Source organism: Pleurodeles waltl, chromosome 4_1 (genome assembly GCF_031143425.1).
Source record: "Pleurodeles waltl isolate 20211129_DDA chromosome 4_1, aPleWal1.hap1.20221129, whole genome shotgun sequence".
NCBI classification, from domain to species: Eukaryota; Metazoa; Chordata; class Amphibia; order Caudata; family Salamandridae; genus Pleurodeles; species Pleurodeles waltl.
In genome coordinates this window covers 294,373,379-294,388,147 of record NC_090442.1, presented here as the reverse complement: position 1 = coordinate 294,388,147, position 14,769 = coordinate 294,373,379, and the positions used below count along the sequence as shown (strand labels likewise).

At 43.7% G+C, this 14,769-nt stretch overlaps 1 protein-coding gene across 1 annotated transcript in view; it reads left to right on the top strand.

Moving 5' to 3' along the window:
• LOC138287698 (carbohydrate sulfotransferase 1-like) overlaps positions 1-14,769 on the top strand; it is a 130,099-nt gene that overhangs the window by 84,202 nt on the left and 31,128 nt on the right. The window lies entirely within an intron of this gene.

Here is a 14,769-nt window from a genome sequence, read left to right as displayed (position 1 = left end):
AATGAAAATGCATGTACTCTGGGCAGATGGAGCCACGACTACCAGATGAGTTGTTGGATGCCTTTGGATAGTATGTAATAAAAATATTGATCTGTTGAAGATTGTAACTGTCCAAAATGAGGTCTGACTGACATAGCAGATCTAAATATGCCTAAAATGTAACAAAAGGCTCTAGTCCTCAGATTCAGTGGGCCTTACTAGTACAGCATTCGATAAGGGAGACAGTAGACACTGAACAGGTAACCACTGAAAGGACATCTTATGATTTGAGATGAGGATAACTCTCACACCTTTGGGTTGAATTTGATGAAGAAGATTGATGGTGTTATTGTTGAGACTGCATTGGTGGCTATCCAATAATCCAGGCAAAGGGAGATTGCAACTCACTCAAGAGAGGCCCTTTGCTTGACAGAGGGGTAGCTGTGAGGCTCGGCAGTGTTGGGGGGGTCCACATATTTGTGGCTTGCATGTTGTGGGCTCTTCCTGAGTGTGTCTAAAACATAATCTTCCAAAGGTTTTAATCTGCATCACTGAGAACCGCCCAGACTGAACAAATTGAGCCATAGAAGAGACAGGGCCAGTCAGCACATGAGGCAAGGTGAGCATGGCTTTGATCTTAAACTCGTTAGCAGTTTTCCTCCACAACAATATATTACCCATGTCTCAGTAAAATTCTTCAAAGGATTATTGGCTCTAAATGAGGATTTTTAATAACTGGAATGCACCTTCTTGCACAATTAGGATAATGTTTTTCACTAAAGCAAAAAGAACATTGGTTATTTTAATCCTACACCTTTCTAGTTCCTTGCTTCCAATCTTGTTGCTTTTAATTTTTACCTCTGTTTATAATCATAATATCAACAGGGAGTATATGGCACAGAAAAACAGCAGTTTTCAATACAATGTTATGATTTGCCATGAAGGAGTGTGAGCTGGTGGCTGCCCACCAACAGCAAATCCATGTTATGCATCTCATCTTAGGCCAAAAAATATTCAATGTATATATTTTTCCTTCTTGAGCACTTCAGAAGAAATTTATCAATCCTCTAGGAACGCGATTTCATCCTAATATAAGCATCATCTAAGTTAGCATTTAATTCCCTTAGGTAAGAAGGCCATACTAGCTCTTTGGAAATATGACCATGGGCTAATGAGTCCTTCAGGGCTGTGTAAAAGCTGTTGATCAAAGAAGAGCAGCTTATTTTTCTTACCAATATTCTTGACATTAAACACATTCTATTTCAATAGAAAATAAAAATTCTGTCATCACTTATAGTGAAATTCGATGATCAAATTAATGTTACTCTACTTGCCAACTCCTAGATTTAATTAATTGAATTAATTACTTTTGCGTCATTCACAGCAAGCAAGAGTAGCCGATGACCTTCTTAGAACCACAAAGTGAGATGCAATCAGAAAATTCAGCTTTGTCTCAGTCTGACAGAAATCCACTAATTGTCCTTTTAAGAAATTACACTAAATTCCAGAAAAATTATGCAAAATTACACAAAATGCCGTACCAGCATTTTGCGCCACTTTAGCACAACATGCATCCTTGCTTCCAAAATGGCTACAAAAACAAGTGTCTTAATAAGGTTGCTCATCTGTCTTTCGGCTTTACCTCCCTTGTGTTTATCACTTGCAGAATACAAAACGAAAAGTAAAATAAAGAATTTCTCCCCATCTTCATATTGTTTTTTTGTATTTTGTCATTAGGCATCCCTTTCAAAATGAGTATGCTTAGGAACATTCAAACTTGCCAACCAAGGGTCTAGACACAGAATTAGGCTTACCATCACTCCCAGGTTGATGCTCCACCATACACATTTTAATCCGTCATCCATCAGATCACACAATGCTTGGAATCCTGGCTCCTACTTGATGAACACATACCAGTAGCAATGGTCCAACCCTAATAGGACTCTTGCTCCATTTGCTTCTCTTTGCTGCTTTCAGCTTTCATTCCTGGCTCCCCCACTGTTGGAAATGAACAGCATGAGAGGGGATAGTGACCACATGATGTGCCCATGTCACTGGCTGATGTAGCTCACACGCCTAAGCGTGCCTCACTTTTGTCTTTCTAATCAGCTTGGCTCCAAACCCAGTGGGAGGGGCAGCCGCCCTTTAACTGGTTTGGAGTGTCCATTTTCCTAGCCAGACCTCTGTCTGGGCACAGGGGAGAAAAGTTTCTGCCATTTCGGATTTAGGTAGAGAGGGACACTGTGGGATAGATTACAGTGCAACACACAGGAAGTGGGTAGGGTCACCCATGGGAACTCTTACCCCACTGGTTAGGGAGTGTCACAGGTTGGCATTGGGGTCAAAGGTGGCTTCCGCAGTACTCTCCTCAGAACACTCCTGCACATGTGGAGAATCAGAAGAAGGACTTCCCTACTGCCCAAAGAACCTGAACGTAGATTGGACATGCTTACCTTACCCCAAGAAACCAGAAGTCAATCTAAGAGTCATTTGGCTGACCTCCTGTTTGAGCTGCAGGGACATACACTACCAGAGGCTCCCTGCAACTGCCCAACTGACCATTGCCAACTGGAACTGCCCTGGACCCTGCTGTTGGCCTCTGTTGAAGCGAGCCCTATCCCCAAAGTGGTGCCTCTAGTGGTGACTCTAGGTCCTGCACCTTTGGCTGGTGTTAGAATGCACTCCTTCTGTCCACATTGCAAAACATGGGACTTAGACATGTTTTTGCAACTTTCTGCCTGGAGAACCATCAGGAACCACGATCAGTCGAAGCCACAGCTATCAAATTGCTTGTCACCCTCAACTCACTGGTTTGCCCCACTGAAAGAGATCCGTCTTCGAAGTTCAAACGTAGAGGGCTTCATCATGACTGGCTCTGACCAGCAACCTGTGACTTTGAGGCCTTCCTGGATAAGGACTTCATACTTTGCCTTCTCAGAGCTTTCCCACCTTCACTTATGACCACACTGGGACACCATTCGCCAACAACCTGTCATGGCCAAGACATGTTTTGGATCCATCTAGCAGCTTACCCCACCAAGGCCTCATCTGCGACTGCTGGTTTTCTTATAAAAGTCTGAAAGGTAAACTTTAAACCTGGACAAACCTGGTCGCTATATCTAACTGGTGATCCATCATGGCCAGCCTTAATGTGTGGCTTTGACCTGGTCTAGCATGACCAGATAACTTCAGCTGCCATTTTGTGCTTTGTGGCACTATTTTTAGTGCAAACTTTAAAAACTCATATCTTTGGTTCTACTTATTGAATGTTTGTCATTGGCTGACATTTTATTTATTTAAGTTTACTCTGTTTTTCTAAATTGGTCTGGGATTTTTGGTGTTGTGTTTTCACATTACTACTGGTTCAGTACTGCATAAATTCTTTACATATTACCTCTAAGATAATTCAGACTGCCTTGTGTCAAGCTGCAGGACGGTTAAGCATAGGTTTATTTAGTGACTTTAGCGGTTTGCTCTGACAAGGATTGTGATTATCATTTGATGTTGGTTCTAACCCCCGCCACCCCATTAATACTCCAATTTCTTACCATAAGTGTACACCATTTATGCAACTTACCCTAGTTCACAGGAACAGCGTGAACCACGTAACATGAACAGATGTTGTTCGCAGTGCCATTGTACTTTTTGATACTTGTTTAGCACAAATTCATTCTCACGTCCTAAGTAGATGCGAGGAATAATTTCATGTTGAAATACAGATCAAAATGTCAGTTTTGTATTTCGCATAACTATGTGTATTACAAGTATTTTTTTCAAAAGTTTGTGTAATTACACAAAAGCTTCTTTGCTGCTCCAATACATTAAGTAGCTTTTCCATTCTTAGTTACGAACATATGGTATTGCCTAATTTACTCTTGTGATACCCCCCACGATATATTAGATAAGTGCTAGCATCTATATGAGCTTTTTCTCTCCAGTGTTAGACCTCCACACAGGCTTCTGCTTTCAGATGCAAGACATGACCTTCTCGCTGCATGAAGTACTGACTTCACTCCATTTCTTCTCCAGAGTCCTATTCATAATCTTCACCTGAATTCACTAGAGGGCACATCCATATCAGCTTCTTCGACAGCTGTTCTCCTGGCTGTAACCAGCTTTTTCTTTTGCATTGACCCCAGCCTCTTTGCCTACAGAATCTCTCCTAGAAACGATCTATATTAAGAGCAAGGGAAATTCGGTGTCATACAAAGTATCAGACAGCTTGAAAAATTCCACCCACTAGAGAACCATATACATAGAAATTCAAATCCCACTTGCACATTCAATTGGCGTTATGAGCCCCCTGCCGTTCTTGTCTCTCCCCTTTGCCTATCAATCATTTTCCAGTCAGTGTCATCAGCTTTTTTCACATAATAACCAACAGAGAGAAGCTTTGTGTGTACATGCGAATGGAGAAATGCACATAAAAGCCTTCTTGTGTGCAGTGGCAATCATTTCCAAACATTTGCTGAGGGTTGATTTGAGCTAAGTAAAATAAAATGTTTTATACTTACTGGCCAGCTGAAATCACTTGATTAAATCAAACTACTTTATAGTACATTTTACAAAGATCTTTCTTAAAATATAATCAAAGATGTTTTAAATTAGAATATCTTATGTGATAATATTTTCGACATAACTGGCAATGGAATATCACAATTGCAATTTTAACGCACAAAATATTTGTCATTGGCTGGAACAATATGTATTCTTTATTCTAAAAAGTAACTAATTTAATCATTAAAATTAAAATGTAGGACGCTTGTCAGGGGCAGAGATGATAATAACATAATAAAGGACAAAACATAAGCCAAAGTAACAGGCTATTTTTCGGCTCCGGCTGCTAAAAGTGGATTTTCTGGCTTCGTCACTCCATATAAGCAAATCTTTGAGAGATGCAAATGTAGTTTGCGCTTTATTTCATAGTAGCACAGTCTGATCAAATTACAATTAAAATGGAATTATAAGATTCAAAGGTTTTACAGGTTTTTCCGCAAATATTTTTATTCACAAGAATTTTACTGCAAAACTACGTTTTGTGTTTTTCCCTGCAAATCTTACATTTTGTGTTTTTCACCATGTATTTTTAAGTTTAACAAATTAGTGAAGCTGGCAAAGGACGTGTAGAGTGCCACCCGGCCTCTACCATACAATGTATGCAGTACAGAACCTGAGGACGGGGCGCGGTCCGAGAGTATAAATAAATGCGAGGTAGTCGCTTGAGGTCACTCGGTGTTACCCCGACTCACTATGTACATGTCCATTCTCTGCCTCCCCAGTAGGCCAGAGTCAGGCCTAGAGGCACAAAGTGGCAGATCCCCACATTGGCGAGGATCCCAGGATGCCCGTCATGTGCACAGAAAAGCAGTGAGAGTGCTTACCTCTCATGGCACCGTCCGGTGTGCGAAAAAGCAGCGCTATCGAAGAGGCACTGCTCGACACAACCAGCCTGATTCCACCGAGAGCTGTTTCCCCATGCAACAGTGAATGTAAGGCAGTACTCGAGTAACAGCAGCACAGCCCCTGCCCCAAAGCCTGGAAGACACCTCGCGCTGGAGACCTGACCGCGGCCCCAGAAGATTGCTGCTCTCACCCGCAACTACACGCGGCGCTCCTGCTGTGATCCCGCTGGTGCACATGACCTAGGCGGAGCTGCTGCACAGAACTTCTAACTTAGTACCTGATTCCCAGGTAACAGCGCTATGCTTGCACATGTGCCTGCAACATGCCGGCCCAGTCTCAGCTGAACAAGCGACATGCATTGGGAGGGCTTGAGTGAAGGCCTTTACCTGTTTAGAATTTTCCCGCCCTGACAAGACATGGACAGACATGTTCCGACCTACATGGAGACAGGCATTTTTGCCTCATGTAGGAACAACGGACCGGGCACCCAAAGCAGAGACTGTCTTTCACCCAAAGTGCATGGTGTGGGGTTCTCTGCTGTTGGGATTTTGGCTGCAGAAGCATCTGCAGAAAAAAAGAAAGAGAACAAGATAAAAGACACAAATCAAGAAACAGGCACGCCGAGGAATCAGGCAACACTGTAGAAATGAGGAAAGAATTTACGCCAAGTGAAAAGTGAGGCATCATGTTGGCACCCCCACTGGGAGCTGCACGTCCAATGCCACAGCACTGTGCACACACACAAGTCATAACCGCACCTCCATTCAGCCAGCTAGCTGATCCAGCAACTGCTGGTCCAAGATGGCTTCAGTGGATCAGGCGCCTCCAACATTATTTTTGTGCCACGGGTGAAACTGATGATGCAGTCAAACGGTCACTGACACTGCACATGGGTGAAGATGAACTGTAGCCACCAAAGAATGTGTGTCACAGCGACCTGCTTGCAATCTAATATGAAGCAATCTCAATAGGCATCCTTTGGTGGCTCATCCCACTGGAATGCAAACTGAAAGCATTGCAAGTCTGAAGGTACAACCCCTTGGTGCTGTCTACAGACTTACACCCAGGGGTTGTGCTTTGTCCGTGGACTTCTCTTGCTTTCTTTTTCACAACTTTGAATTACTGTTGCCCCAATTTTTTAAGGGCGTGTTTCTACTACTGTTTTTGAATGTTGTGAATAATCACCTTTTTCAATTATTGTGTCTTTTTAAATCCTTATATTTTTTTATTTAAACTTGGTGAGAAACTTTTGATATCTGTGTCTTACAATATTGTTGTTTGGTTTGCTGCGAACATAAGAAGTCATGTATATTCTAGGGTGATTGCCTTACTGCTCTGGCTTAGTTAGCAAACGTGAGTCAAGGAATCTTGTTTACCTCTGTTAACTGAACTGGAGAAATGTCACTTTCCCATTATACCCCCAAGGCTTCAAAAGGAACATAAGGCACTGTGTTTGATGTTCAGCCACATCACACTATTATTAAATGCTTTGTGTAACATATTCATGAGAAAGTGGTTTATTATTTGGGAGGCATGATGACTGTACCTAAAAAAAACTAATCATGACAGGTCACGACACTGTTCGATGTGACATTCTACTCAAACCCTAGTAGTGATAGCACAAGTAGGAGGCTATTCCACAGAGAAATGCATAATATGTTTAAGCTGTGCAAAAGTATACAGTTATGCAGATGTTTTGCACAATATAGTTATTGTAAGAATATTTCTTAAGCTGACAAATGTGCAAATAATCAAATGCTATTTTGTTTATGTGCTCATGTTTTTCACCACCAATTATTGTTGATTACTGTGTGATTTCTGTTAATGGTTGAAATGTTTGTTGCAAAATACTGATTTATTTTTCTTTAGTCTAGTCTTTGTGTTATTGCAAAGTGTTAAGAAACAACAGAATGCCATCAGTATTCAGAGTAGACTAACTGTGGTGGAAAGGGGAACGGGTTAAATCCTTAAAGGTCATGGTAGTCAAAACGTTTACCTTGGGGCATTTTTTTGGGGGGTCTTAGGGGGTCATTCTGACTCCCGCCGGCCGCGGTAACCGCAGGGCCGGCAGGAGCCGCCGAATGACCGCACCGCGGTCAAATGACCGCGGCGGCCATTCTGGCTTTCCCGCTGGGCTGGCGGGGAAAGCGCCTTCAACAAGGAAGCTGGCTCCAAATGGAGCCGGCGGAGTTGAAGGCGTGCGACGGGTGCAGTGGCACCCGTCGCGATTTTCAGTGTCTGCTATGCAGACACTGAAAATCTTAGTGGGGCCCGACACCCATTACTGCCAGCCAGGTTCTGGTGGTCAAAACCGCCAGAACTAGGCTGGCGGTAAGGGGGTCAGAATCCCCATGGCGGCGCTGCCTGCAGCGCCGCCATGGAGGATTCCCCAGGGCAGCAGGAAACCGGCGGGACACCGTTGGTTTTCCTTTTCTGACCGCGGCTGTACCGCCGCGGTAAGAATGCCCATGGATGCACCGCGAGCCTGTTGGCGGTGCATCCGCGGTCGTTGGCCCTGGCGGTAGTCAACCGCCAGGGTCAGAATGACCCCCTTAGTTTCTTCCAGCTGGGCAAGGTAGGATGACGAAGACAACAAAAATCCCTCAAAGTCAACATAAGCTCATGCTGAAGGCTTTGTTTTGGCACCAAAAGATCTGAGCTGGAAAAAACAATATTTTATAGCCGCAGAGGTAGCCTTGCCACCTGGATAAAATTGTTGCCTCACCCTGGTGCCAAATCTTACATTCTGACTTGGCGGCTTATTTAAAGTATGGAAAAAGTTTTCTGGGTAGGTGGAAGCAGATGCCTCGCCCTTTGCAGCAAAAGGTATTTCACCTTACTGGGAGTCTGGGATTTGCTGCTACTTCCCTGGCTCCATTGAAGAAAGTGAAGCTTTTCTGAGCTGGGTTATGTTTGATGCTCAAATGTGTCAATTTTTTAATGTTTTTTTTAGTTGAAACCTCCAGAGTGAGCAGGATGTCAGTGACTCTGACACCCTAGGATTTTACTCCCTGCAAATAGAGTACCATTGAGTTATTTTTCTGTCTGGGACCACCATGCTGAACTGCGCATGGTGGTCATGGGCTGGGAAATATAGCGATGGTTCCTGCCCTAACTAGGGCAGGGTAATCAGCATTATGACCAAATGGCTCTTTTGTGAGCTTCGATGACTACATCACTAGAGCTAGTGGAGACTCTGCCAGTGTAGACCAAGTGATCTAAATAGAGCAGCCAAACGGTTAGCTTGATGCGGTGGAAACGCTGCTGATTTACAGTATTGCTCCTGCTGTGTCAAATTCTGAATGAGGCTCTTTTCTGTTTCTCTGTTCTTTCTGCTGAGAAATAACACCAGATTTCTCCTACAGCTTTCTACAGCTTCCTGTTTATTAGGGCAAGTTTCTATGTTCCAGGTACCTTCCTGCACAGGGCTCCGAAGGGTCTCTTGTGCTTTCCACTCCTAACTTAACAGCTGCGTTTTCCAAGGAAGATGTTTGGCTTTTGTGTCGCTAAAGCAGACAGCAGGAAGGCAGCCAGCTTTTCCCTAGAAGGCACTTTGTGTCATTGGTTGCAACTTGAAAGCAAGAGTCCCCCAGGTGACTGTGTCATGTCCAGCATAGGATTTATACTAGAATACAAAATACCGGTACAAAATACTACACAGTCTAACTTTTAAACTTTACCCACTTTGGATGTGTGCAGCACACATGCAAAGTCGGACAAGGTAAGAGAAATAAAAGCATTTGCCTTGATGCCACGAGTGTCAAAACAGTGTTATTGATGCAAACCCTTGTTTTTTTGATAGATTTTTGCGCCAAAAATTATGGATGATTGCATGTGAATGCCCAAGCACCCCTCTTGGAATGCCTCCTTGATGCTAAGTAATGCAAAGAAGCACTGGTGCTTATTTGCAGTACTTTCAGGCAACACGTTTTGTGCTGGAAAGTTAACTTCAAATAAACATTCTATGCTTAGTTGCGTCACTTTTATCACACAAAGCCGGTGCAAAATGTTAGTAAAGATACCCCAATCTCTTTTCAGCATTTTCCTGGCTTGCTTGACCGTAAACCTTCCCATAGACCTCTATCACAAATGGCAAAAAAATCCCTTCCCAGGAGCTCAGAGCCCCCTCCTGCTTTCAGTGCTATGAAGATGAGGAATTAGAACTCCCGGGGCATGGAACAACTTTCCCTCATGCTGTAAGCATTGGCACATGTCTGAGAGACCAGATAAGTGATCAGTATTTGCCCCACACCAGTCTTCCTTTCATGCGAAGATGGCATATTGTTTGCTTGCTACACAATTCTACACATGAAACTGGAATACAGCTTACTGTCACTGAAGAAAAAGAAAGTCTGGAGAACTCGTTTACCTTACTTGCCTTTCAGGTAGAGTAGATTGTGCTATATAAAATTACTCTACCATTACTGATATCGACATTTTGATGTCACCACTGGAATATATTTTTTATAAGTGAGCAAAAAGAACTTTCAAATTAAATTTCTCTTATTCTTGTAGACAACAATGTAAAGATAGACTTTTATTCACATTTAGATAGTCTAGAAAATTCAGTTTTACACATACAGTGACTAACAGCCTTTGCTGTTGTAGAGGCATACATTTCTTTTTTATTTATCATGTCTCACTTTTCCACCTTAAACACCCAGGCCCAAACATAGGTGTATTTGATGCAGGGCAGTGCAGCCAGTTACCTTGCTGTGCCGCCCTGTGTCAAAGTGAAAGAGCAGGAATGCACCCTATCTATGACATTGCACCATGGTGTAAGGGGTCTGCATTGTAGGCAGGATTGTTTTTGTGCAGGAAGGGGCACCATACTGCACAAAAACAATCCTCAGAGGCTTTTTCCTCTTTCTATGTGTGCTGCACAATGCAGCATTCATAAAAAGAGGAAAAACAAGGTGAAATTAAGACATTTCCCCTTCTTGCGCCTCCCATGAGGAGGCGGATGTTTTTGGCACATCCCCAGGTTTACAGGCTCTTGTAAATTTGGTGATGTGTCACAATCCATGGGTGTTACGGGGAAAAATCCACTGCAAAGCTCATGGTATGTCTCATGGCGCAGAGTAAGGCAACACAACGATTTGCACTGCCTTGCCCTACTCCTTATCTATGAGGACATTCAAAGCCACACCATGAGGCTTTGTGTGGCCTCATAGATATGGCTGAGAGGTTTGCGCCACTGCAGCGTCACTAAAAGTGACGCATTGGTGGCGCAAGCCTCTCATAAATATGCCTCCCAGCTTTGTGAGCGTAGTAGGCTCATTTAAAGGTGACTTAACCTTTCGGGTGCCATGGACGAGGTCACCTCGTCCAAGGCACGGGAACTGGGGGGAGCGCTAGCGCTCCCCCCCTGTGCTCCCCACCCAACCCCCAAGGCAGGATAGAAGGGGAAGCCCTTCCCCTTCCACCCTGACCCCCCCCGGCCCCCCTGTGACGTCAGCGCACAAGCGCGCCCATATTTGTCACAGGGCCTCCTCCATCGCGCTCAGCTTCCAGCGCGATCGAAAGAGAAATGCTCAGCATTTCTCTTTCGATCACATGGGGGAGGCCCGGAGAGGCTTCAAAGGGAAGGAAATGTATTTCCTTCCCTTTGAAGTCTCTCTGAGCGTTTCAAAAGCCTGATTGCTTGCAATCCGGCTTTTGAAACGCCCACTAGACACCAGGGATTTTTTTTCTTTTTTTTTAAACTGGCATAAGGGAGCGACCCATTGGGCAAGGTTCGCTCCCAATGGGGGGCATTTTTTGGAAGGCCTTTTCGGTCTATTATTAGGCCGATCTGCCCCCAGGGGGGGCAGAAACCTCTAGGCACCAGGGATCATTTTTTTTTTTTAGGTGGGGATGGACCCCTTAGGCAAGGGTCGCTCCCCTAGGGGGCAAATTATATTTAGACCACTAGACACCAGGGAGTTTTTTTTGTTTTCGTGAATTTCACGCAAGGGGAGCGACCCCTTAGGCATTTTAGGCCATTTCTGCCCTCCTGGGGGGTAGATCAGCTTATTTTGATTAGGCCGATCTACCCCCAAGGGGGGCAGAAACCACTAGGCACCGGGGATTTTTTTTGGCGCCAATGTCACGTAGGGGGAGCGACCCCGTAGGCAAGGGTCGCTCCCGGGCGAGGGGTTGGGGGGCAAATTTATTTTAGGCCATTTCTGCCCTCCCTGGGGGCAGATCGGCCTATTGTTATTAGGCCGATCTGCACCCAAGGGGGGGGCAGAAACCTCTAGGCGCCAGGGCAATTATTTTTTGTTTTTTGTTTTTTTAGAGATGGAGAGCGACCCATTAGGCAAGGGTCGCTCCCCTGGGGGACAAATTGAATTTAGACCATTTCTGCCCCCCTTGGGGGCAGATTGGCCGATTTTAGGTCAATCTGCCCCCAAGGGGGCAGAAACCACTAGGCACCGGAGATTTCATGCAGGGGGAGCGACCCCGTAGGCAAGGGTCGCTCCCAGTGGGGGGGGGGGAATTTATTTTAGGCCATTTCTGCCCCCCCTGGGGGCAGATTGGCCTATTGTTATTAGGCCGATCTGCCCCAGGGGGGGCAGAAACCTATAGGTGCCAGGGCAATTATTTTTTTTATTTTTATTTTTTTTGTTTGTTTGTTTTTTTAGAGATGGGGTGTGACCCATTAGGCAAGGGTCGCTCCCCTGGGGGGCAAATTGTATTTAGACCATCGGCCTATTGTTATTAGCTAGAGGCCAAAATCCACAGGTAGGCACATTGCAAACAACACCTCTGTTTTCTGTGAAAAAATTTGATGTGTCCACGTTGTGTTTTGGTCCGTTTCCTTTCGTGGGCGCTAGGCCTACCCACACAAGTGAGGTACCATTTTTATGGAGAGACTTGGGGGAACGCTGGGTGGAAGGACATTTGTGGCTCCTCTCTGATTCCAGAACTTTCTGTCACCAAAATGTGAGGAAAATGTTTTTTTTAGCCACATTTTGAGGTTTGCAAAGGATTCTGGGTAACAGAACCTGGTCAGAGCCCCACAAGTCACCCCATCTTGGATTCCCCTAGGTCTCTAGTTTTCAAAAAAAGGTTTCCCTTGGTGCCGGCTGAGCTAGAGGCCAAAATCTACAGGTAGGCACTTTGCAAAAAACACCTCTGTTTTCTTTAAAAAAATGTGATGTGTCCACGTTGCATTTTGGGGCGTTTCCTGTCGCGGGCGCTAGGCCTACCCACACAAGTGAGGTATCCTTTTTATTGGGGACTTGGGGAAACATAGATTAGCAAAACAAGTGTTATTGCCCCTTGTCTTTCTCTACATTTTTTCCTTCCAAATATAAGAGAGTGTGTAAAAAAGACATCTATTTGAGAAATACCCTCTAATTCACATGCTAGTATGGTCAGCCCGGAATTCAGAGATGTGCAAATAACCACTGCTCCGCAACACCTTATCTTGTGCCTATTTTGGAAATACAAAGGTTTTCTTGATAGCTATTTTTCACTCTTTATATTTCAACAAATGAATTTCTGTATACCCGGTATAGAATGAAAACGCACTGCAGGGTGCAGCTCATTTATTGGCTCTGGGTACCTAGGGTTCTTGATGAACCTACAAGTCCTATATATCCCCGCAACCAGAGGAGTCCAGCAGACGTAACGGTATATTGCTTTTGAAAATCTGACATTGCAGGAAAAAAGTTTTTTTCACCTCAATTTCAATATTTTTCTTTTTCAGTTGTTATTTTCTGTAGGAAACCCTTGTTGGATCTACACAAATGACCCCTTGCTGAATTCAGAAATTTGTCTACTTTTCAGAGATGTTTAGGTTTCTGGGATCCAGCATTGGTTTCACGCCCATTTCTGTCACTGACTGGAAGGAGGCTGAAAGCACAATTTTTTTTTAAAATGGGGTATGTCCCAGTAAAATGCCAAATTTGTGTTGAAAAATTGGGTTTTCTGATTCAAGTCTGCCTGTTCCTGAAAGCTGGTGATTTTAGCACCGCAAACCCTTTGTTGATGCCATTTTCAGGGAAAAAAACACAAGCCTTCTTCTGCAGCCACTTTTTCCCATTTTGTTGAAAAAAACGAAATTTTCACTGTATTTTGGCTAATTTCTTGGCCTCCTTCAGGGGAAACCACAAAGTCTGGGTACCTCTAGAATCCCTAGGATGTTGGAAAAAAAGGACGCAAATTTGGCTTGGCTAGCTTATGTGGACAAAACGTTATGAGGGCCTAAGCGCGAACTGCCCCAAATAGCCAAAAAAGGCCTGGCACAGGAGGGGGAAAAGGCCTGGCAGCGCAGGGGTTAATGAATTTTTTTTTTTTTTTCTACATGGCAGCGCACAGGTTTAAGCTGCAACCTCTCATATATTTATGTATATTTTCATGATACATGTGGTCAGTGTAAATATACACTGCATCCAACATATGCCATTTAACTTTCACAACACAGGGCTATTTTCTGTGCCAACTTACAATGATCTTACTGGAAAGTTACATAAGCCAACTGGTGTGTAGCCAACTTTTCATTAGCTCTATAGGGTAAAAGCTTACACCTTATGACACTTAATTCATTGTCATAGAGCACAGAGTCCTAACGCCATCAAAAATCCAAAACAATGTGGAGACCGCGCAAAAAGATGTCCTATCTTGCAGAATTCTTTTGTAATAGTCCAAGTTGTTCATTTGAATATTGGCCAGGCAACCCAGCCTTCCAAGGTCGGCAATATGTCAACCATAAACCTAGGTAAGACCTACACCAATTATTTACAGCACTTAGAAATGGCTGTTGTGTTTTAAAGTGCTATATTAAACACAGGATTAGGAGGCAGGATGAGTAGTTTAGTATTAAGGAAGTGCATCTGTGGAATTTTCAGGACAGGTTTTTTATGTGTTGAAAGATCAGGATGGAAAGGTTGGTATTCAAGATGAAGATATGTTTGTTTCTGATAGTTCAGTTTGCAGACTTGCTTCTGAATTTCTAATGAAAGGTTAAGATGCCTTTTCTCCAAAGTGGGCATGCAATGCAAACATAATATTCTGCAACTGATGTATATTGATATAGTGTGTATCTTTTTTTGGGGTTCATCAGCATGTGTAGTTGACTAACAATATGAATGTTTGGTTGAGAACAACACACCACCAGAGCATGGACTGATGTCAACAATAGATTTTACAATAGCGTTTACTATCACCACACTCAATTAATTTTACCCACCTGGGTAGGAGGCGAGGCTAAGGGTTCCCTTACATCAGGACCTGGTAGTAACACACACACGTCTGCAGGAGACTTATTTAACCACTGTGCTAGTGTAAAAATATTAGCACTCGTTGCTACTGTGACATACAATAATGTATCAATTAATAACCTTTTGTTAATTATTCAATGTTCTATCACATGGTGAGGTAATAAAGTTATTATGTTGT